This window comes from Mytilus edulis, chromosome 11 (genome assembly GCF_963676685.1).
Source record: "Mytilus edulis chromosome 11, xbMytEdul2.2, whole genome shotgun sequence".
NCBI classification, from domain to species: domain Eukaryota; kingdom Metazoa; phylum Mollusca; class Bivalvia; order Mytilida; family Mytilidae; genus Mytilus; species Mytilus edulis.
This window is the reverse complement of record NC_092354.1, coordinates 2,144,270-2,170,602: the sequence shown is the minus strand read 5'-3', so window position 1 is coordinate 2,170,602 and position 26,333 is coordinate 2,144,270. Positions and strand designations below refer to the sequence as shown.

Here is a 26,333-nt window from a genome sequence, read left to right as displayed (position 1 = left end):
TAGAACTTGTAAACTACAGTCTTTGATGAAATCAGTGTCATTTTTATTACTTTGATACCAGGCAAAATACATTAATCATATTTCTGCAGTTGTTGTAAGAAAAAAATGAAAGGATAGAGACTTACTTCATCTGCCTGACAGTTTGCTGTTTGATAGCAATGTGCAGGTTGATCAACAGAATCACATTTATAACAGGTCACAGCTGTATAAAATCAAAACAAAGATAAAAAATAAATATCTACAGATACAGAACAATTATCTATTTATATGTTTTGGAGCTTATAGTATGACGTGCATTTTCACTGAACTAGTGCACACTTTTTTTAGAGGTAAGCTGAGGACCACCTCCGGGTGTGGGACATTCTCGCTATGTTGAAGACCCATTTGTGGCTTTCGGCTGTTGTTTGTCGTTTTGTCGGGTTGATGTCTCATTGACATTTTCCCCATTTCCTCAATTTTATCTCCATACAAATAAAAACATCATAGACAGATACCAGATTAAATTAGTGTACTCCGGACCACCATTTCGACTACAAAAGTCTCATCAGTGACGTTGGAATCGAAAAGGTTAAAAGTTCAAATATAATACGAATTTGAAGAACGAACATATATGTACATACCAAAAGACAGACGGACACAAGTTAATCCTTACAATAGAAATAACAGCATATTGATAAGACCCTTACAATAAGTTCATCTTATCTTGTAGTTTATGTGTGTATGTATAGTTCATTTAGTCGTACTTGTAAAATCTTATTCAATATAAACATAAAAGTATATACTACTTAAGGTAATGCATAAGGATATTTAAAACATGATACACTTAATAATGGTACAATAATAATGCACATTTGATACAATTAATATTAACAATATTCAATAGTAAACCAACATCGTGTAAAATATTCAAGCTTTGAACTGCTCTGTTGTACGTACAATTATTCGAACTGAATAATCGAAAACGTGAATTGAAATTCTTAAACATTTTTTTAAGTCGTTACGAAAGCATAGAGAAAACTCCAAAATAATACATCAAACTATATGTAAAATATCAGGAAGACAACATTAAGAAAATCTTGTAGGTCAAAATGAAGATATAAAACAATAAAATCACCTGCGTAATCGGTATAGTTTCGGTTTGTGCCCTTTGAACTTAAGGACGCTTAACTATGGCAACAGAATACGCATGCTCGAAAATCCTTTCTGTGATTGGACAAAATGCTGTCATGTTGGGTGATTTGGTTGTGTTTGAAAAAAACGTCTCGTTAATTATAACGTGATGGAAGTTAAGTGAAAAACTATAAATATTTGAACTAGATCTTACAAGGATTGATATTTTTATTAAAATGATTGTTTCTCCAATAGCTCTTTGCATCCGTGACAGTTGGTTATTCGGGACAATTATATAATTTTTAATGTAAACTTTGTTGTACGAACGTTCATGACTTTTAGAACGCACCTACGCATGTGAGATTTCCGCGGGGTTTTGGTGAATGTAAACAGAAAGATACGAGGACCGAGAATACTGAACACAAACAGAGAAAACGTTATTTAAATGGTATCTTTGTGCTATTGAAGGTTATCGAAATGATAGTTTAAACATACACAAATTTAAATACGTCGAATATCTTTTTTAAAGATACTGTGGATTCATTTATTTTCGTGGGTACCAATTTTTCGTGGATTGTGGAAAAATAATGCTTTCGTGAATATTTAATTTCGTGGTTTTTCAAATGTCTATTTCTATTTCGTTGAATATCTTAATTCGTGGTTAACATTAACCCACGAATTCCACGAAAATTGGTATCCCACGAATATTAATGAATCCACAGTAGTTCTTGTTTTTACATTCGTTTGCTGTAATTGAGCTTTTGATTTTTGCCATTTGATAAGATACTTTCCGTTTTGAAATCCCTTTCTATTCTTTTTTTGTTTTTGTTATTTTACTTTTTTTCTTTCACAGCTCAAATCATAACACATGAAAGGTTAAATAAAAGACCATTTACTCTTGGTTGAAATTTCAATATTTCAAAATTTATCAACAGCAATATATGTATACGAAAAAGTGTAGACTACATTGTTGGTGATGTCTCAAAGACCGAAACTTTCATCAGTCCTGACACACCGAATACTCACATATACCAGGCTTATAATTTGTTTCCATTTTCCCAGTTATAAAGGGGCATAACTCTAAAATGGTTATTAATATACTGTCAAAATTAACACTTTGTCAGCTTTGTGTTCTGGTTTTTAGCATTATGTATCATTATGTATGAATTTCCTAAAATTTGGGATAAGGCAAACTAAAGATAGAGTGTGAAAACAAACAAATTTGTAATTTTCTCAGTTATAAAGGGGTAATACTCTAGAGTGATAAGTTTAATAGCATTGTGAATGAGTCTCATAAAATTTGGATGAAGAAAACTGAAGTTAGAGTAGGGAAATGAAAATGGGACGGAAGGACAGTCATGGGCAAAACTTAATGCTCACATTGCCTAAGGCGGGGGCATAAAAATTAGCACAATACCAAATAAACTAAAATTTTACTTAACCTGTGCTTTGCTACAAAAGACAGCACATAACTTTGAATCAAGTTAAGAGATACAAATAGTTAATACTAGTAGTTAAAGCATAAAAGAAAATAACATGACCATAAAAATGCGATTATGTTATGAATCTTAATATCTAACCTTAATTTGGTTTTAATCTGATTAAAGATGATTTTATTGTACGCTGCAATGTATGTACAGCCTGAGCTGGTACAGACAAACAATGTATCAAAATATAATAAAAATTTGTGCGTGTCACTTTAAATTTTCAAACTTTTCTATGTTGTGCCATGTGTACTATTGTTTGTCTGTTTGTCTTTTTTATTTTTAGCCATGGCGTTGTCAGTTTATTTTCGATTTATGAGTTTGACTGTCCCTTTGGTATCTTTCGTCCCTCTTTTATCAACTTCAAGGTTAATCTAGAAATACACTTTGGTCTTCGAAACTATTTTAAATTAACTTTCTTACTTGTATTTTTACACTACTGTACTAGGTAAGGGGAATGATTGCGATTCGACTAACATTTTAGTGGTTGTCGTTTGTTGAGGTGGTTCATAAATAAAGGCAACAATAGTATACCGCTGTTCGAAATTCATAAATCGATAGAGAAAAAAAACTAAACCGGGTTACAAACTAAAACGGAGGAAACGTATCAAATACAAGAGAAATAAGACACAACAGAAACACAACATTAAAATGTAACACACACAAAAACGAACTATAATATAACAATGGCCATTTTCCTGACTTGGTACAGGGCATTTTAAGAAAAAAATGGTTTGTTGAACATGGTTTTGTGCCACGCAAAGCTCCCGTTTTAATGGCGATGTTAATTATAGCATTGAAATGACAACATTTCATGACAGGACTACAATAAATAAATGGGAGAAAATATAAGACAGAGAAACACACAAATAATAGCCAACAAAAGGTACCAGGTTAAAAATTAAACACACCAGACGTGCGCCACGTCCCCACAATACTAACCAGCGACGCTCGATTAAAAAAGCATGAAAGCTAAAACAAGCACAAAGCCAAAGATCACCGAGGACCAAAAGTTCCAAAAAGTTGTGACCAATACGGCCAGGGTTATCCGCCTGGGACAAGAACATCTTTACTATTAAGAATAATTTATACACTTGCAAACAGTAAATTCTATAAAATGACCATACAACAGATATACATGATTGTCATTTTGTTTAGTTTCTTTTGTTACATCTTCTGACATCAGACTCGGACTTCTCTTGAACTGAATTGTAATGTTCGTATTAGTATGCGTTTACTTTTCTACATTGGCTAGAGGTATAGGGGGAGGGTTGAGATCTCATAAACATGTTTAACCCCGCCGCAGTTTTGCGCCTGTCCCAAGTCAGTAGCCTCTGGCCTTTGTTTCTCTTGTATCATTTTGTTTCGTGTGTATAATTTGGAGTTAAGTATGGCGTTCATTATCATTGAACTAGTATTATTATATTTATTTAGGTGCCAGCTGAAGGACGCCTCCGGTGCGGGAATTTCACGCTGCATTGAAGACCTATTGGTGACCTTCTGCTGTTGTCTGTTATATGGTCGGGTTGTTGTCTCTTTGACACATTTCCCATTTCCTTTCTCAATTTTTTTTCTTTCTAAAAATAGCACTGGGTAAAACCAGTACCTCAAATAAGCACAAAACTGCTAAATATATATGTAAAACATCATCGATATTGTCCTTGTAATTGTCTGTATACAATATTATTTGATTAATTACTGACATCAACTATCTTCTTGTGACTGTGTAAAGTCCCAACTTCACATGTTGATCTTTGTGCTATATGTTATATGATTATATCAGTTGGGCATTATTTTATGCCCATTTTTTTTGGCAAGTTTTACGAACCAAGTCATTTGTGCATTCATATATCAATTGGTGGGGTTCGTGTTGCGTATTCTTTAATTAATTCAGTTATAGTTACTATGGTATCAGCTTAATGGACTGCTAGACAGAAAAGAATTTGAGTTTTAGTTAAATTCCTTATTTATATACCTTCTGCTGTTGTCTGTTCTATGGTCGGGTTGTTGTCTCTTTGACACATTCCCCATTTCCATTCTCAATTTTATTTAGTAAATCACAAGGCGACTGAGAGACTCTTGAAGCAAAAATCATTATGATCGGCATCCATGCTTATGCACACGAACTAACTACGTTTTACAAAAGAGAACTATACCAACCAGTAAAAATATACCGAAATCCGGGGAAAATTCAAAAGCACAAACACATCAAACGAATTGAAATCAACTGTCATATATCTGACTTTGTACAGACATGTTCTTATATAGAAAAACGTAGACTAAACCTTGTTTTATAGCTAGCTTAACCTTAACCTATCACTTCTATGACAGTATGTATATTGCTTGATCAAATGGTCTCTTTTTGCAATTTTTGTGTGTGCATAGTGAATATAATGTGATCCCAATAATAATTGGAGTCAAGTTTATAAATGAAGGGGTACAATTTAATCCAAGATAATTACAAATGGAACGAATTGACATATCATTTCTCTAATACATTATGTTGGTTATCTGCAATTAGACATAATAAATTCATTATTCAATCCATTTTTCCAAATTTATTTAGGGGATTGGCAGCTAAATGATGTAAGTAGTCGAACAATTGTATCATCAGTCTGTCAACAATGAGGTTGTTAGTTCAAATCTCGTGGTAGGTGCGCTCGACTTTAATTTCAATTGACAGGGATCGTCAGTTTCCTACTGAAGGTCATTTGTTCTCTTCGCGATTTCTAGCTTGTTCCGACAATGAAAACTGACAGCCGCGAAAAAGCACAATAGTGCCGAAATCAATCAGACAATTCAAATTAAATGTTTTGCAACCTTCCAAGACGTTATCTAATAGATGTCAAGTGCCATTTCAAAAACTCCTCCGTACATTGTATTTTTAAAGGATTACATGTATGAATGTTATTTCTTTTACTTTTTCAGCTTTTGATTTTTGAATCTTCAAAATTAAATGATGAGGTTTCTAAAAATAGGATGAAATTCAAGTTTCTTGATATACCTGTCTTATTTTTATAACAAAATGTAAACAACAAAAATGATTGACCACTATATCAATTACTGCTAGGTTTAAATATACAAATGACAATATATACCCCCTCAAAGAACACTGATTTTTTGGGGGTTAAACGGGCAACAATTAAATATACTAAACATTTAAGAATTTTGACAGCTGATTGTAAATTTTTACACTCTTCAGATCGACACATAGTCAAAATAAAACAACTAACATATGAATAACACGGGTAATCAAATTAAATGCTTTGCAATTGGCCGTTTCAGAATCTAAAGCATCATGGGTAATTTCATTGTTCGTACCCCAAAGTGAAAATAACGTTACGTCATTGGTTGAATTTCCATTGTTTATGGCATTTTTAACCAATCAGGACGTTTTGGTGTGCACTTTTGAAAATATTACCCAGGATGCATTAGATTCTGAAACAGCGAATTGTTTACTAGCCTCATGTTCATTCAACTACTTTGTTATTGCTTTATAAAAAGTCAAATCACAAAAACACTGAATTCCGAGAAAAATAAAATCGAAAAGTCCCTAATCACATGGCAAAATCAAATGACAAAACACATAAAAAACGAATAGACAACAACTGTCGTATTCCTGACTTGGTACAGGCATTTTCAAATGTAGAAAATGGTGGATTTAAATAAATTATTTTTCTCCACTCCTATAACAAATTTGTCAACATGAATTTATAAGTCATTCATACTTGAGCAAAGAATTATTTACGGTATTGTTTTTACAATTGGACAGTCATACCAGTTTCTATATGTGATACATCTTCCATAACGTGAAACTTACTGCTACGATACTATTTTAAGCTACCATAATGTTTTATCAACAGGTGATCCTAATGATCGCAATGCTGTAGCAGGAGCCGCAGAAGCACATATTGGCGAGGAACCCCCACCTCCTCCTGACCCACCGTACCCAAACATTTGACCAGTAATTGTTTATATTTTTAATGTGTTACTTGGATGGAGAGTTGTCTAACTGGCACTCATACCACATCATCTAAAATCTGAACAAAATTTCATAATTAGAGCTTTTGCATAGGTACTATTTATGTTCAAAAAGTCTGTAGTACTGGAAATCTACTTTAAATATTCAATACAGTATGGTCTGATTAAACGATTTTTGCCTTTTTAGTGAAACTAGAACACACCCGCGAAATCGCGGGCATATACAGCTTGTGACCTGTTGTAGGATGGAGAATTTTATAAAAGGGTATCAAAAGACCTTTCCCTTTTTCCAAAGTCCGATATTTGTTTCCTTTCTGTTGAATTTAATTATTTTCGTGTTTCTGTCCTCAGACCACAATTATTCTTCTCCTTTGCTACAATGCATCTTTTGGTAAAAGTCAAATTGAATTAACAATTTGGAACGCTTCAAACATGAAATAATTGTAACTGCTTATATATTTATAGACCATTATTAGTCTAATAAAATATGCTTCTTGGACAATCCATCAGTGCTTTTTCTTTTGAGAGCCTTATTAACATGCTAATGGTAGGATATGAATCTTGTATAAATGACTAAGACCGACTAAGGCTAATTTAAGGGGTGGTCGGAGGGGTCATGATCCCGAAATCCCGGGCTTAAAAACATGAAATCCCGAGATGCAGAATTTAAAGAAATTCATATCCCGAAATCGAAAAATATATTCCTGCATCCCGTAAGGATAAATCCCCAAATCCCGAGCTTAAAAACACCCGATCCCGACGTCCCGAAAAAGGTCCTGCTTCCCTCTAACCTCCACCTTACTTTCATGTTTGCCAAATCACTACTTTCACTTTCAACAATAAATTGTTATGCCCCATTTATCGGCATTATGTTTTCTATTCTGTGCATCAGAGCGTTCGTTCGTTCGTTCGTCCGTCCGTCTGTCCCGCTTCAGGTTAAAACTTTTGGTCGAGATAGTTTTTGATGAAGTCCAATCAACTCGAAACTTAGTAAATATTGTGCCGATGTGGCATCCGTCTACTATGGACACATTCTTGTTTCCACATGTTTTACTTAATCTAATATATATGCAAATGGTATTACCCCTTCAATAGTAAACATTTCAAAGAAAACAGTAGACAGAATACAGAGTCTCTATATATTAAAGTAGTAAAATCGTAGTTTACATGTAGATAAACGCGAAAAATAATTGCTCCCCCCCCCCCCCACCCCGTAAGGAGTTATAATAGTCATGATATAGAGAACCTTCTGATTGGCTCATTTATTTTTCATTTTTGTTATCTATCATACGATTGGTTGTACTTGTGCATGTTTCAAACCAAACTCCGAAACAGTGGTGACGTTGCTTCGCTAAAGTGAACGTAGCGTAAAGAGGACGTAACCGCTGTTTCGGAGTTCGGTTTCAAACCGGAAGTCTTATCTATGACTTAATGTCAGTCTGATGACGGAATCAATATCCGGACTCCTTTTTTGTTGTTTTTCTCCAAAAATAACTTAATCTGAATAATCATAAGAATGGATGACAAATGCGACTAGATGCGTGTTACCTATAGAACACAGAGGCTTGATGGTTTATTTGTCGTGGAGGGAAGAGAAGCGACACACAAAATGAGGTCTTCTCGTTTAATAGTATAGACACTTGAATGCAATTTTAGTCTCAACAGGCTTATATTTAAACCACTTGCTATCCTACAGAAGAAAAGAAAGATATGTGAAATGAAACAGGTACAATTGACATTGTAAAGTGCTTTTGATACAAATTTAGTGAGGTCTTTATTATGGACTTCAAATTTTATGTACCAAGCTCCCCACTTTTGACTTCATCAAAACAGGCCGTTAGACAAGGGTCATTTATACAACACATTATCAGACGATTATGACACAATTTTTAACGATACATTAAGGAATTATAACTGTGCAACTATTATGCACTTTGATAAGCTGGCGACATACAAAATCTTTTCAAGAACACACACACAAATGTATAAACTCAATTCGCCATACACTGCGTTGAGCGGAGTTATGTTATATAGTTCTACGGGAAGGGTAGTTGGTATGATATTGGCAGAAGTGAAAGGAAGTGTTATTTATGTCAGAATGGAGATATCGGAGACGATTATCACAATTTTTGTTTGCTCGGCTTTAGAAAATGAAAGAAAAAGATTGATACCAAACGAACTCATAATTGCAGACATAACTTTTTAAAATTTAAGAGACTGTTTAACGCCAAAAAACAAAAATACTTAGACAGCTTTGCAATTTCATAAGATGTATTATCAGTAAAATCACTCCTTCTGTTCAACCATAATTTAAACATATTTAAACACGAAAACTATTTCTTTAAACATGGTTATTTACTTGTTTTTCATTCATATATTTTATGTATCTATTTATCTAACTAGTTTATATTCTTATATTTTTTTTAATTTATTTATTTAACTATTTTCTATTCTTATATTTTTTTTAATCTATTTATTTACTTTTTTTCTATTTAGGTGGCAGGTACCAGTTTTGGTGTACCAGAACATGTGTCCCACGCAGAAATTTTGTTATAGTTAAGTATTGAGGTATATAACTGCATCATGTGGACTGAAAAAATAAATGAATGTAAATTCTAGGCTACTGTACTACACAAGTAAGTAGTTGCATACACAGGTTGGGGATTTCCTTCACATATAGGTCCAATCAGATGTCAAAATTGTGGTCTCCTCACTTGACGGCATCCAATCAAAGTGGGGAAAAAATTCAGTTTTATGTAAACAAAAATATCTTGAGATTTTGATGGTAAGGATAGGTTCGGACAAGGCTCTAATTCACTGAATATCCTTTCTCTCTTGAATTTTGGCTAAAATTCTTGTCGGCTTTTAGCAGGATTCTGCAGGTGAGGATTAGATTGGTATCAGATCATCCCATTTTTTGCCTTATTTGTAATGCATTTATAAATTTTTAAATCTCCATGCTGGACAGACACCCAAATTTAAAGGTTTTCTACATATTTACATAAGCACGCACACATCTTAGTTCCTTGAAACCATACATTTTATTTGTATATAAGCTTGAATGAATTTTCAAGAAAATAAAATCATAAATCCATGAAATTCTAAAGATTTATTGTAAAATAACTGGTTTCTGCCACCTTATGTATTTATTTATATTTTGTATGAACGTTTTTAACTTCTCTGTTACCTGTGTACATACATGGTTTTATGAGAAATAAACTTACATGTCTTATGGATGCATGGGTTCCGATCAAATTTTTGGAACCTCGTGAATCATCGTACTGAATTACGGAACATACCGAAATAACCAGATGTGTACTTAATTGTCAAGGAAATGAATTTACCGACCATGTGAATGACAAATATGTCAGTTTTTACGGGGTTTGCTGCCTAAAAACAAATAAAAAGAAAAGAAACGATATCCCCGCGACTGTTTTCACCAAATAAAAAAAAAAACAAAAAAAAAAAAAAAAACTGAAGAGTAAAAATACTCACAAGACATAAACATTTCAGTTTAAGTTGCAATCAATTTTAAAGAGGGGGGCAAGGGGGTTCCAATAACAGTAAATTGATTTGGCTTTAAACAGATAACAAGGAATTGAAAAGTGATAATAACAGATAACAGTAAATGAAATCTTAAAATAAGTCCGGTCAAGGACCAATACATTAGATCTTACTAGATAACTGGTTGTATGGACCTAGCTAGGCCTTAACAGAGACTTACATATATAATTTCATATATAAATATTCCTATAACAAAAACAGTTCAGTTTTAAGTTTTTCAGTTTTGAATGTACATATACAAAAGAAGATGTGGTATGATTGCCAATAAGACAACTATCCACAAAAGACCAAAATGACACAGACATTAACAACTATAGGTCACCGTACGGCCTTCAACAATGAGCAAAGCCCATACCGCATAGTCAGCTATAAAAGGCCCCGAAAAGACAATGTAAAACAATTCAAACGAGCAAACTAACGGCCTTATTTATGTAAAATAAATAAACGTAAAACAAATATGTAACACATAAACAAACGACAACCATTGAATTACAGGCTCCTGACTTGGGACAGGCACAAACATAAATAATGTGGCGGGGTTAAACATGTTAGCGGGATCCGAACCCCCCCCCCCTAACCTGGGACAGTGGTACAACAGTACAACATAAGTACGAACTATAAAAATCAGTTGAAAAAGGCTTAACTCATCAGATGGACAAAAATGTTAGTGGACGTGGCCGGGTACGTATACATCCCGACACAAAAAGACACAATGAACAGATCTGAGAGTACTCGCAGTTATCTGACAGCTAGTTCAAAGCCAATAACAACTAATTAAAAAAAAATCATGCATCTAAGATTAAACTATCAATCCGTACACATCCAACATCCAATGGGTTTAATGTAAAGACGTCATAAACAGCCAGAGAAAAACATGACCTTGTGCAATGCCAAATTACAGGTATTGACAGATTGTAGATCCATGAATATGTATATGTATAACATACTAGTGAAATTTAGTTAGCTTTTATACTTATAACAAAATCAATATTTATTCCAATAAAAACAATATTCAATGATCTTATTACAGTATTGAATAGGTAACCTTTTAGAATAAGTTTATTTAAAGGAGCGACAAGTTTACAATGATCATTTATAAATTTCCGGGCACGGTTAACAACATTTCCGTAAAAATGAGGATGTGCTATCCCGTTTGAAATAAGTTTTCTACAGGTACATCCAAACTTCAAAACCAAATCTTTATATCTATGGAAAAAATTAGTAAAGGTTTTAAGTAATTTATGGTAACGATATCCCTGGTTTAATAATTTACCAGTAATACATAGGTTGCGTTCGTTAAAATCAAAAACGTCACAACAGACACAGGCATAGCGAACAAGTTGTGAAATATAAACACCGTAAGATGGTGCCAAAGGAACATCACCATCTAAAAATGGAAAATTAACAATAGGGAACGAAAAATCGTCTCTTTTGTCGTAAATTTTAGTGTGGAGTTTCCCGTTTAAAACCGAAATATCTAAATCCAGGAAAAGACAGTAATTACCGAATAAATTTGATTTATTTAAAGTAAGTTTCTTGGGGTAAATTTCAGCAGTATATTTAGAAAATTCTTGATTATTTAACGAAAAAATATCATCAAGATAACGGTAAGTGTTGTTGAATTTATCAATTAAATGCAATTTCGACGGGTCTTTACTGAGTTTAGTCATAAACTGTGATTCGTAACAGTACAAAAACAAGTCTGCTATTAAAGGGGCACAATTAGTGCCCATGTGGATATCTACAACCTGTCGATAAACTTTGTTTCCATTCTCAATTTTATTTGTTGCAGAAACGTACACAAATATTATCAAGGAGAAAATTAACAGCTTCAATCATCTCATCACACCTCCAGTAAGTATATCTAGCATATTTATCTTTCTCATTAGATAAGAAGGCTTTAAATGAGTTGCAGCAAATATATCTACATTCAGCTTTACCAAACGACCATTTAATTAAATAGGAAAACTTTTGTTTAATAAGATAGTGTGGAAGTGTAGTGTAAAGAGTAGAAAAATCAAAACTATTAACAGAATCAAAAGGACCATCAAAAGCCCGTAATTTATCTAACATCCAAAGAATTTTTTACACTCCAAAAATGGTTTATACCACTATGTTCATATATTTTATTACAATAGTTTATGATAAGCTCTTTAATCGTAGTTAATGAACTAGTTAAGAGCACTGACAGTCAGATTAGTTGTAGAACACTTACTAGAGGCCGAGATGAAACGATATTTAAATGGTTTTTTGTGTAGTTTAGGTAGCCAATACATAGTAGGGACCTTCAAATGTTCAGAAGAAGCCTTACGCTTTGATGTGGTTGTGATATGCTTGTTTACTATATGACTCTCTGTGAAGCGGATGGACTTGAATGTAGATGAATTTAACATGTTTTTTTTGTACAAAGTACATCTTTTACATTTTTTGGTACAAATCATAGGGGTCTCATTGGGGAGGGGGCTTATTGTTTAGTTAGAATCCCGTATCAAGCTCAGTCTTAGCTTTTCGTTGCCATAATAGTAATTTCCCGTGTCCCGCTGGAATTTGTTTCCATATTTTACGCTCGATTATTTTCGACTTTCACATGTCACGCTTAAAAAAAATCGACCAATCCAGGCATCCCTAGCCATATGTTTTCCTTTTTTGTGATATTAATAATTGTCTGAATTTGCATATTTCGTATGTATAAGGGAGGATACTGTTCTGTGTACCCCATGTGTATATGTTTATGAGATGTATGTTACTGGAATCCTTCTGCAAATACGTGACCTTCATATCACCAGTGGAAAGACCTAAATAGTTATCAGAAGATGTGGTATGAGTGCCAATGAGACAACTCTCCATCCAAGTCATAATGTTCAATTATCTTTAATTTCTACTTAAGATTCACAGGCACTTGTTTTAGAATTGTTTTCAGGAATTTATTTTCTGAGACAAGTGCCTCTGTTAAGATTGGCTGTCAAAATTCTAACATTCCAATTTTCAATAACAGTTAACAGCAAATACAATCTCACAATAACAGATAACAATAAAAATAATAGTCCTATAACAGCTAACAAGGAACAAGACGATAACAGCTAACAGCAAATATATTTTCAGAATAACAGATAACAAAGAATTAAATTACTCCATAACAGCATAACAGCTGAACCCCTTGCCCCCCTTTTTAAAATAGTAAGATTTTTATTCATGAGAGAGCCGTTGTCTAGATACGCGTAACTGTTATATACATGTTAGGCTTGAAAATCATAAAATTCTCATGTAAAGTAAACGTAAAAGTTTTTATCAGTAATTATTATCCGCTGAGGTTTTACTGCTAACTTTGACAAATATTTTAATGAAGTGTTTAATGAAAGAATTTCCAACAAAAATTTAATCCAAAAGTTGGCCGGGGGGACTTTGATCCGAAAAAAATATCAAATATTTTGATTTATTGTTTACTGAAAGTCCAATGGCAAATATTTCATGCAATTTAACAAGAAACAGAAACATAAATTGCTTAGCATACGGTGTAAGATGTTTCAGAACTGTTAAGCTTTTAAACACAAAAATAAATTCTAAATTGGACTGATGGGCCCTAAGCAGGGCCCCATCATGGTTATCGCTCTTTAAATGCATCCAGAAATATTAAAAGCCATCCATAAAAATAAATCTGTCAGACGTCAGATCGAGTAATCTCGGACTAGGTTGAATGTTTAAGGTTGTTTACAACTTTGGAATTATCATAAAGGTGTAACAATTCATCTGCATGTCTCGTAACCTGATATTGCTATGTAGAGGTCATCACATGAGTGTAATTAATATGAGGCAGGCATTACTTGTAAATGGGGACGAAGTCTGTATGAATTCTTTTTTTGTAACTTAAATATTTGTTTTAAAAAAAAGAAACGGAAATACCGTAACGTTTCCGATTTTGGTTCTGTTGTTAGGGATTTTAGTTGTGACGTTATTTAAATTATGACGTCATGTGCAATGTAAACAAAGAAACGCTATCATCAGGTAACGTTTTTTCATATCAAGGAATTATTAAAAATGAAATTGGTATTGCACGTTCCTTCCTATTTTATACTAGACTGATAAATATATATTTTACTCAAAGTTTCATACAAACGAGACCGGAAAAAGGAAGTACATTGTACATTTCCATGATTTCTGCGCAGGTCCGGGATTTCAAAACACGACAAAAAAAAAATTGAACGATTTTGAGTTCATTAGTACAATGAAAAATTCGGGAAATTTTCCCGAATTTTTTTTTTATTGAATTTTCTACTGTTATTGGGGACTTCGTCCCCATATTAACCTCTTTTAGTCTTTAAAATATATTTGATAAATAAGTTAATAACATTTTACGATAGAGAAAAACATAAATATTTGTTTAACACTCGATAAAAATTTACAATCTTTAACTTAAAATTTGAGTTATCTGGCACCATCTGGCACACTACAAGCGCATCACATTATTTTCTGCAAACACTCTACTTCAGAATAATGTAATTTTCATAATCGGATATTTCCCGATTTCCAAGTTCCAATGATTAAAACATACTCAACAAAACTTAAAATAAGCTGGCCCTCTTTCCGAATTCAGTTAATTTTCTTATGTCATTCTGTTAAACATGTTAAATATGGACCAATTTTTTCGATCTTTTCAGCGTTGTTCTTCATTTATTGAACGGAAACAGGTGTTGTTATTCATGTGGCGATTCACAAATAACTACGGGAGTTTCCGTGTTTATTTACATTGGTAGGTAGATACAAGACAATCGATATCAAATCACGCGATAATACCAACTTGGACAGTTAAAAGAACAGGCGAAGGCGGCATCACAGAGACCCCACAAAGGAGTTATCACGTACTTGACAAACTGAGTCGGAACCTTTTATTTTCTTAAAGAAATCATTGGGATGGGAATGTGCTAATTTTTCGTTGGAGTTCCTGTCAATATAATACTTCCATGGTATATTACTTCCATGGTCTGACATTAATCTTCCTTCAGTAACTTTACAATACTCAGCCGTGTCATTTCCGTATATATATACCGTATTGTAGATAGTCACGTGTGATAAATACGCCAGAAATACCCATTCAAGTGGATTTTGTCTTTTAGGAATGAATCCAAATCGAGTAACATTAAATATTAATACAAAAAAAAAACAATTTAAAATAAAAATGAAAATAATAAGTTCAAATGTTGCTTTATTAATTGCACCTAGGTACGTTTTATATCGAAATAACGTTGTGTCCACTTGTGTCCGCCTGAAGCCCCCTTTAACAGTCACAAGTTCTGAATTCAGTTTTTATATAGAAATTGCACTGTGTCCAGTTGTGTCCGCCTGTATCCCCTGTTTCTTTAAGTTTTAAATAGAAATAACGTTGTGTTTACTTGTGTCCGCCTGTAGCCCCCTGTTTTTTTTTTTGTTTTTTTTTTTTTTTTTTAAAGTTTTATATATAGCACTGGGTCCAGCTGTGTCTGCCTGTAGCCACAATTTTTTATACGTTTTATATAGAAATAACATTGTGTCCACTTGTGTCCGCCTGTAGCCCCCTGTTTCTGTTATTTTTATATGAGGGTTAATTTGATGGGGTTAAATGATTAAAGAATAATGCCATTAAAAAATGAAGATTAGAGAATAACGGGCAAAAAAATGAAGATTAGAGAAAAAAGGGGTTACTTTTTTGAAGATTAGAGAAAAAAGGGGTGAAAAATAAATAATAACAGAATAACAGACCCGCCATCCAGACCCTCTTATATAGAAATAGCACTGTGTCCAGTTGTGTCCACCTGTATCCCCTGTTTCTATAAGTTTAATATAGCACTGAATCCAGTTCTGTTCACTATTTATCTATTTTTTATATATAGATATAAGATTGTGTTCAGATCAAGTAACAAGAAAATAACTGAACATTATCGAAGTCTTGAAATAAAGCCTCCAAGAAAAGTTCATATGCCTGTGTTCGCATACAAGTTGAACTTGTACAAAAAAAATGTACTATTCCACAAAAAAAACATTGCATGTGTCACAAAGTTGACCAAGGAAAATGTGACTCTTTGTTATGAATTACATGCATGTGTCACTGAGGTTAATCAGTTTGAAGATACGACACCCCTCCCCTAATTCCAGACCCTCACTGAGGTGACAGAGGAAAAGATCCTCCTATTGGGGAAATGGTAGCATTCAGTCAATATTCATTGGCAAATTTATGAGAATCAATGGCTCCATTTGACTTATTTTTTTTTATAGACATTCATGAATAAAACAACCGAACTTTTGTCAAAATCATTTTAAGACAACTCGGACCAGTTTTTAAGACAATTACATAAAACAAAAATGTTTGGACGCTTTTATACTAAAAATCTATATATACCGTGAAAAATTATTTATTATTTATTTGGCGATCAAACGGGAGGACGCATCTTACGTCCTCTACGCCCCCTTTTTTTACTTAGAATCAACCATTGAGAAGCGTTCTTAAATGGGCCCAATCAATGTTTCACATTGTTCCGAGGTGCTTTGAATGTCAAGGATTTGAATTCTTCAAGGAAAAGTCCCGCTATCTCCATGCACAAGTCTCTTTATAGATACATATACTAGCACAGGCCAACATTTATTTTATCACCATCAGACATCGTTTCGCTAATGTACATAGCTGTTTTAAATGGTTTATAAGATAAAATTATTACAAATCAACAGGCCATTAACTTTTTCACACCCTTTAATCTATAGGCCTACCTATAAAAGAGTAAACAGTTATCAATTATACCGAAAGCGGGTGCACTATTCATTTATCTATATTTCCTGAAAGACGAAATGAAATGACTGTGATGTGCACAACATTTATAATATGTAGATAATGATGTATTTTTTTTATTGATTTATCTCCTTTTATTCTCATGTAGCCCAACGTTTTATACCGTAAATTGAATTAAGAAATTGAAACGAACCAGGAACATCTTAAAGTTTGCCATGGTTTACATGTAGCAGAATTGAAATTTTCTTCAAATGTTTTTTTACAATTCTATTTTCTAAAGCAAGGAAATGACACTTTGATTATTTTTTTTAAATATTTAAATGCCTTAATCTGATACAGGGAAATCTAACTTTTTTTGTAAGTCTACATATCCCTATAAATGTTCAAAATAAATTTGAACTTTACATTCCTTTATTACAAGGGTGAAAAATTGGTGTATATATATTAAATAATAATTTATATGTATGCTCTTTTCGGTTCTTTTCGGTTCTTTTTGGTCCTTTTCTGTTCTTTTCTGTTCTTTTCTGTAAATCGTCGCTCTTTTCTGTAAATCGTTGGACCGTTTGAAATTGTTTAGAATCGACTTTAAATGGGTCCAATCAGTGTTTCAAACTGGTCAGATCTTTCAATCCAATCCGAGTTTCTTTAAAACTGGGCCGAGTTTTCCTGGTCCGACTTGTCCCAATCCCGTCATTCAGTGTCTCGTTTTGGTTTGTTTTTTGTTTTGACAACGCTTCCTGTTCTACAAACAATTCTTTTTAACCAAGAAGACGTCTCAATGACTTTAAAGGGTAAGTTTTAAATATTTCTGTTAAATTTGACTCACGTGAAAAAATATTATTTACATTTTGAACACAGCAACAGCATAGGCGGATCCAGGGGGGAAAAGGGGGGGGGGGGGGCTGGGGGACCCGGGCCCCTCTTCCGATGGTAAAATTTGGTTGATTATATAGGGAATCACTGAAGCATGACTGGAGCGGCCCCCCTTAGGTCAACCAGAGGCCCCCCCCCCCCTTATGAAAAGTTCTGCATCCGCCACTGAACAGGTCGTGTTCGATGGACACATTTCCGGGTTTCCATATCTCTTCTTCTTTGCGTTAGGACGAAACTTTCTAAATGATGACTGAGCAGAAATTTTCAATTGAACATTTAACTGAGTAGTTTTATTTTCTTCAAGGTTAAAGTATTAAAGTATTTATAAAACCAAATTTGAAAGTTAAAAGACAGTAAAACTTGGTGCGTTGCATTTGAACTGTTGAAAAGTTTTTAGCCACCAGTCGGCGCTGATGTTTGTCGCTTTTTTTGTGACAATTATTATACACCCGCTTTAAAAAAGGGGGTATATTGTTTTACCTCTGTCTGTCCTTCCGCCAGTCCGTCAGTCAGTCCGTCCGTCCCATGAATATTTTTTGTCGCATTATCTCAGGAACTACAATACAAGGATTTCTGAAAGTTGGTTTCAGGGTTTATCTAAGTCAGCTATACCGTGTGATGCATTTTCAGATTGATCACTTGACAACTTCCTGTTTACCGAACACTTGTATGATTTTTATACCCCCGCTTTAAAAAAGGGGGGGGGGTATACTGTTTTACCTCTGTCTGTCCTTCCGTCAGTCCGTCAGTCAGTCCGTCCGTCCCATGAATATTTTCGTCGCATTTTTCTCAGGAACTACAATACAAGGTTTTCTGAAATTTGGTTTCAGGGTTTATCTAAGTCAGCTATATCGTGTGATGCGTTTTCAGATTGATCACTTGACAACTTCCTGTTTACCGAACACTTGTATGATTTTTATACCCCCCTTTAAAAAGGGGGGTATACTGTTTTACCTCTGTCTGTCCTTCCGTCAGTCTGTCAGTCAGTCAGTCCGTCCGTCCCATGAATATTTTTGTCGCATTTTTCTCAGGAACTACAATACAAGGATTTCTGAAATTTGGTTTCAGGGTTTATCTAAGTCAGCTATACCGTGTGATGCGTTTTCAGATTGATCACTTGACAACTTCCTGTTTACCGAACACTTGAATGATTTTACACATGATAGCCAAGTTGAAAATTTTCGTCAAATTTTTCTCAGGAACTACAATACAAGGATTTCTGAAATTTGGTTTCAGGATTTATATAAGTCAGCTATACCGTGAGATGTGTTTTCAGATTCATCACTCGACAACTTCCTGTTTACCGAACACTTGCATATTTTTACACTATTTAAATATTATCCATTTGCGGCGGGGGTATCATCAGTGAGCAGTAGCTCGCAGTTTCACTTGGTTTTTTTTATAAAAAGCTTGTCGTGAACCTTTCATTTAGACTTTTATAAATGCATTTAAAATCAAAATTGTGCATACAATATATTGAAACGAAATGGGGGTCCCTTGAAATGGAACTTGTTTTCCCTAAAATTATGTGATGATGTTGTTAAAACCTTACCGTAAATTTACTGTTCCTATTATATATTTATTGTACAACTTTGTGTAAACATTGTTAACTTTTTATTATTCTTTCCTTTGTTTTTACAATCGGAATAGCTGTGAATTGTTTACTTCAAATGAAGTACACCAATGACGTCATAACCTATTTTTGTTATGACGTCGGCTCTGGGTTTGGTAATTTAGGTAAATGGTAAGCCGAAATGGTAAATGGTAAACCATTTTGGTAATGGTTTACCAAAGTATAAATACGGTGGAGAGAAAGGATAAGGTTCAGTACGACTTTACCCTGGGCAAGTAACACACGCTAATTCCAAGCGATTTAAATATACATGTACCGAAACCATTTACCAGACTAAGTAATAACCAGACTATTTCCGTATAATGTGGGCTTGTTAGTTCCATAACAAGTTGTATTTAGAGAATAACTTCTCGAGAGAAACGTTGTCTTTAAACATTGAATTTGACTTACCATTTGCCGATTACCAAACTATAGTTTGTAGACTTTCGGGGTATAATATTTCCGCTATCCATTTTCTTTGCGATATTCTAATAAAGTGTGGTATTTATTTGTTCGACTAGAATACTGTGAAGTTATTTAATATGTGTACGCATTGATGATATTTAATACATCTTAAAGTAAATACAAGTTGATTTTTATTTAACGAGTCTGTTATTCTTACAAAAACCTAAACGGAACCAAACTAAGATCTATCAGAATACCACAACGTACCACAAAACCTATACAGAACCAACTGTAGATCTACCGGAATACCACAAAGTACCACGATACCAGAGAACCACGCTACATGTACCAAAGAAGGGTTGCCAGTTATAACTTTGGTTCATATATATATACTATTCTTATAGCAACACACTAAGGGTTACACATTTATAGTTTAACATCAAAGCCTGACCGCTCGGTTTTCGTTACAATATAAACAGGTCAGGAATTACCATTAATTGGTGGATTATAACTCAATTCAGGTATAATCTACCATCATGATAGTGACCACTAATTAGTGATGACATGTAATTGATTCTGACTCTTCATGCTGCAATTTGTTAGTTTTTTTTTTAGAGAAACCTAAAAACTAATGTAACCCGCCTTTTCCTACTGATAAATTCTGAGTTTTCATCTATTAAATCTTAATATTTTTGTTCTGTAGTCTCTTCCTGTCCATTTCGACTAACACATTTTAAAGTTAGAACTCATTAAGGAAACCAATTGTGAATATCCGTCAATTGGTGGATTATACCTCAATTGAGGTTTAAATCAACATTTTTTAAAACACAGCAGAGGAAGTCACAGGCCTCTACAATAACTTTTTTTTCAACTTGTCCAGTAGGACAAGTACATACCAAAACTTACTTGTCCGAATGAAATTGTAACTTGTCCAAAAAAAATCTTAATATTAACCTTTTTGCATTTCAAGTTGATTCAAGGAACAAAATGAATTAGAAAAAAATTGAACAGAATTTGATTTATATCCTTTGAAATACTTTTAAAAGATATGAGCCATGAACAACCAGGGGTCGAAATTAGCGCTGGTCCGGTGGTTCGGGACCAGTAGAATGTGAGTCGGACCAGTAGATTTTGTCAGCTGGTGGTCCGGCGGACCAGTAGAAATTTGTCGATAACAATCACTAATTGCATCGCAATCTCCGTTTGTTTACAAAACAATTTACCTGTGAAATCAAGGGGGGTATTGAAATTGATCAAGTTAATTAATATACCGGATGAGCGTCCTTCACAACAATGTAAAATGTGTAAATTTTTGGAAGGAGTTAAAAAGACAAAAAAAAAAAATAAGTGAAAATCAAAAGGAAGATCGAAATAAAGTATATGAAATTGACAAAAGGAAAAAATCATGGGAAAAAGATCGCGAATGGTTGAATTGAACATGTTAGGCCAACTAAAATTAATTAGTAGATTTTCATCCAAATTTTTGAAAAAAATGGGGCGGGTGGGAGGATTTTATTTTTTAATTTTTATTTCTTATGAAACCCTCTTGTGACGTGTTCTTCAAATATGCAAGTGTAATAATAAGCTTATATTATGCCGGTATATTCATATATAAGGAATCCCGATCGTACTTAATATTTCAAATCTTAAGCTTAACATGAATGAAAATCTCTAATTGGCAACCACTGTTCTGCATGTAATTGCTGCTTTAGAAACCTAATCAGCAAAAACATAAAAGAAGAATGCTCTCTTCAGTTGGACTACCTTCACCAAATTTATTGTCTTTTTAAACAACCATTATTTTGTCTCCATAAAATGAAACAAATATGCAACTAAAGAATTACGAGTTCAGAATAAAATGAAACTGTTTTGAAAACGAAAAGGTTGGTGCTTTTATGATTCTTCTTATAGATGCAAATATAATTAATATGTAAAACGTGAACTTAACCAAAGAGGAGAAGATGTTTAATGGCTCTATTGAGGGTATTGGGATAGAAGGTGTTTGTGCTGTTTGTCAACAAAAAAAGCCATGGGTAAATCGAAGTGTATGTTTGCCGACTTCTTGAACTCAATTATACTGTCATAAATCTAACAAGTTCGTCCTTGCATCATTTTATTTATACAGTTATGGTTGTGTACGAATGTGGTCCACGATTCGTGCTCTTTGGGTTTAATTCACAATTTAAAATTCCTGCCACAAAGTCATTTTATCAATAAAAGAATCAACGGTTTTCTAAATCACAGAAATTTGTGTCATGCCGCGATATGACATCTTGGACACAGCGTATTACTCGTAACCCATTATTTCATGCCCTTCTTGAAATCAAATTTTTATCTCTATTCTCGGTAGACGACTTTGGCATCATAGAGCTGTAGAATCTTTTTTAATTACTCGAAGCAAGGACGTATATCTAATATACGTCCTTGCTCGAAGTAATACGAAAACCGAAATTTGACACAGGAAGTATGGAAGGAAACAAAATTTTTGACGGTTACCGGAAACGGAGATGAACAAATCCGGAAATCGTATTTTTTTCAAAATAAAAAACATCGGGGCGGGACGATTTCAGAGGGGCGGGCGGGGATGAAAATCTATCAATTAATTTTAATTGGCCTTAAATAGCAGATCGGAATTTAATGAATTGTACAACATGTGAATAATTTGCAGTGACAGACCTAGATAGGAAATGTTGATTTTGGTAAAGAAAATCATTGAGATTATCAAAGCCTTTATCAAAATCAGAATCAAGACTATCCCTTTGTTCCTGTCTAACTTATGCAAACGATAGCATCAAAATAAAATTAAACATTTATTATTTATATTAGTGTTTGTCAAATGAATGTCATTTTTGAAGGACCAGTAAATTTGGAGCCGGACCAGTAGAGTTTTCGGTCCACTCTGCTCCATTCGGCTCCAAGTTTAATGGCCAGTACACAAACAAGCTTAAATTCGACCCCTGTGAACAACTGAATTTAGTTTTGTCACAGGACTTAGGTTCTAGTTTTTTATCAATGCTAAAGTCTCATCATACTTTGCACATGAGGCACCATCTGATTTGCCTCTAAATGTACACTCATTGGATTTGTATCCTCTTTTTTTTTAAGTTGAAAAAAGTTTATTCAAATGCAATCAATAGAAAGAATATGAGGTATGATTGTCAATGAGAAAAAAAGACCAAATGACACAGAAATGAACAACTATAGGTCACTGCATTGCAAGTATTGTTTTTTCTACATAAAGATCAAACATGATTTGATGATTTTTATGGTAAATAATTTCCTCATTCTTATTTAAAAAATACGGTATTGACATTGGTATTAATTATTATAAAGCAACAAAATAAGGTAGGAAAAGTGGTTCTGATTTGTCTTGGTCCAGAAATGTCTACTGCCTTGCCAAACTGTCTATCAATCATGTCTATGAAATATGTCTCCTACGGTATGACGGTGCCCAACTGTCTATTAAACTTGGAGCCGAATCATTTCCGCGCTGGTGACGAACTGTCTTTTAAAGTTACCTTATCTGAAAAGCGCATGGTTGAATGGGATCGGTAAGACTGTTTTCCGAAAAAAGTGTGCTTTTTACCTATTAAACGTACTTGACAAAGAACCAGTTTTAAATTATCGATTGCAAGTCTGAGGGGTCTTGAAAAATAAAAAGTTTCAATTAGTAATAGTTTAAAAAGGAAAGATGTCAAACAAATCTTCTTTTCTTGTTTTTTTGTTAATAATTATACCTTGTTCATCAAAGTTGGATTAAAATTTATTTTCTGCAGAATGATTCTTAACTTGTCCCATCGGACAAGCTTGGTATAGCTTTTACTTGTCCGACCTTTTTTACCTCTGGTACCGGACAATCGGACAAGCGTTATTGTCGAGGCCTGAGTCAGAAGCAATTACATGTCACTAATGCAGCCTTCAAGATTAACTTTGGAGTCCACAAGCCCGAAGCTCAATTTTTTAAAGATTTTAGTTGGATTCTGTTGGCTTGTAGAGAAGAATTTTACAAGTCTGAAAGCAATTTTGATTACCAGCCAATGCCGTAGGACTTCTGGTTAAGCGCGAAGACTGCTAATGAGTACTCTCAACATGCAGACTTCTTATACATGTACATGTACGTTCCGGTATTCTACATCCAATTTTTTATGGAAATATTCTTTATAAAGCACAAAAATGTCAGTATTCACCTCAGAAACTAACAAAACCTTTAAATAGACTTATCAAGAAGGGATATAGTTACGATACTGTTGTCAGGTCATAATTACCTCTGATGAGTCTAACTCGGTTGATTTGAATACTCGGTTAAGTCGAGTAAATTTTATAGTCCCGTCGAAGTTGAATTAATGTAAATTGACACCAATGTCTCGAACTTCGAAAGTAAGAATTTTCAAAAGATGCAGACCTAATGATAAAAATTCAAGTCGGATGTATTTCATGCACCTATACTCATCAAATTTAAATCAGATTTCAGCTGAGTAAACATACGTGTTTGTATAACAGTTAAAATGACATGTTTATGGTGACCGCTAATTAACACCTTTGTTGATCGTTCAAGCGGAATGTTAGTGTGTTGAACATTTTTCACACGAGATAAAAACGAAATGAATTCAAATGACCCAAGCCAAGATTAAATGAATCGTTAGATTTAAAACTCATTACATACAATAGATAAAAGGATTAGGACAATTATAATAAATTCATGATAATCTAATGTAAAGCAAGACGACCTCATCAGAGACTGTTCAGAACTTATTTCGCGAGTGATTTCATAATTTATAGCGACTGACGGTGACCTTTGTAAATAATTGTGTAGTCTATTGATTTTATTTGTGCATGATTTGTGTCTGTACAGTTTACTTGTGTTTTTAATTATTACGAAGGACCAAAATTGGAGATTGAATACACAATCATAAAGTTTCATATCGAAAAAAAGAAAAAGGCACACTGGTCATTGTATCTAGTATGTCTACAGGGATGATTCAAGGTGTTTTCAAATAGGTTCCTTGAACATCAAATTGGGAATTTTTATCCCAATTGGGAATTTTTTATGCATAAAATCTAAGACAAAATCATATCATTTTCCTGTAAAAATGGAAAATGTATATTAAGTTTAACCTCTACACTGATTTAAGAAGTTGTAACGTTTTGAATAATTATGGATGGGCTAATGATTATGATATATATGATTCTGATCTCATAGATATGATCACCAGATTACTTGAAAGTTATTGGATTGAGACCAGGGAAGTTGTATTACATGATTACCATTGCACATGATGCACTATTCCAAATAATTATGACGTCTTGAAAGGCTATTATATTTATTTTTTTTACGCCTTACTTCAAAGTAACCTAGGCATAATCATATATACCAGCTAACATGAATCTATGGCAAGCCGTTTTACTATTTAATCAAATATAAAAAAGAAGATGTGGTATGATTGCCAATGAGATAACTATCCACAAAAGACCAAAAACATTAACAACTATAGGTCACCGTACGGCCTTCAACAATGAGCAAAGCCCATACCGCATAGTCAGCTATAAAAGGTCAAGATATCTCATGTAATATATAAGATATCTCATTTAATATATAAGATATCTTCTATAGTTTCATTTACATAAGATGTCTTATATATTATATGAGATATCTTATATATTATATGAGATATCTTATATATTATATAAAATATCTCATAAGTTTATTAGAGATCTCATAAAGTATATGAGATATCTTATAAATATCTTTTATAATTTACAAGATATCTTTTATAATTTATAAGATATATATCTTTTATAATTTACAAGATATCTTATATAGTTGATAAGACATCTCATATAGTTTCTAAGATATCTTACATAGTTTATGGGATATCTTATAAAGAAAATTATATAAGATATCTTATAAAGAAAATTATATAAGATATCATGTAAAGAAAATTATATAAGATATCTTATAAAAAAAAATGATAAAGAAAATTATATAAGATATCTTATAAAAAAAAATGATAAAGAAAATTATATAAGATATCTTATAAAAAAAAATGATAAAGAAAATTATATAAGATATCTTATAAACTATATATTTTATAATATATCTTATATAATTGATCAGATATCTCCTAAAGTTATTAAGATATCTTATGAATATATTTCAGATTAGCTATCTTATATAGTTGATAAGATATATTTAAGATATCTTATCAAGTTTATAAGATAGTTTATAAGATATCTTATATTTAAAAAGAAGATGTGGTATGATTGCCAATGAGACAACTATATATATATCCACAAAAGACCAAAATGACACAAACATTAACAACTATAGGTCACCGTACGGCCTTCAACAATGAGCAAAGCCCATACCGCATAGTCAGCTATAAAAGGCCCTGATAAGACAATGTAAAACAATTCAAACGAGAAAACTAACTATATAGTTTATAAGATAGCTTTAATCAGGGGTTTATCTTGGTATTTTGGGAAAAAGGACCCTGGCCACTTTTGGGAATTTTTTTACGCGATTTATATAGAAATTGGGAAAACTACAAAT

The 26,333-nt window shown here is 33.2% G+C and overlaps 1 protein-coding gene and 1 long non-coding RNA gene across 2 annotated transcripts in view; one reads left to right on the top strand and one right to left on the bottom strand.

Annotated features, from left to right (window-relative positions):
* LOC139493899 (uncharacterized) overlaps positions 1-707 on the bottom strand; it is a 426,642-nt gene extending 425,935 nt beyond the window's left edge. Inside the window, exons 1-2 of the long non-coding RNA XR_011657091.1 lie at positions 621-707; positions 126-202 (exon numbers count right to left, since the gene is read on the bottom strand). This is a non-coding gene — a long non-coding RNA (uncharacterized lncRNA). The remainder of the gene's footprint in view (positions 1-125; positions 203-620) is intronic.
* LOC139493887 (uncharacterized) overlaps positions 1-26,333 on the top strand; it is a 452,812-nt gene that overhangs the window by 159,647 nt on the left and 266,832 nt on the right. The gene's annotated exons all lie outside the window — the stretch shown is intronic.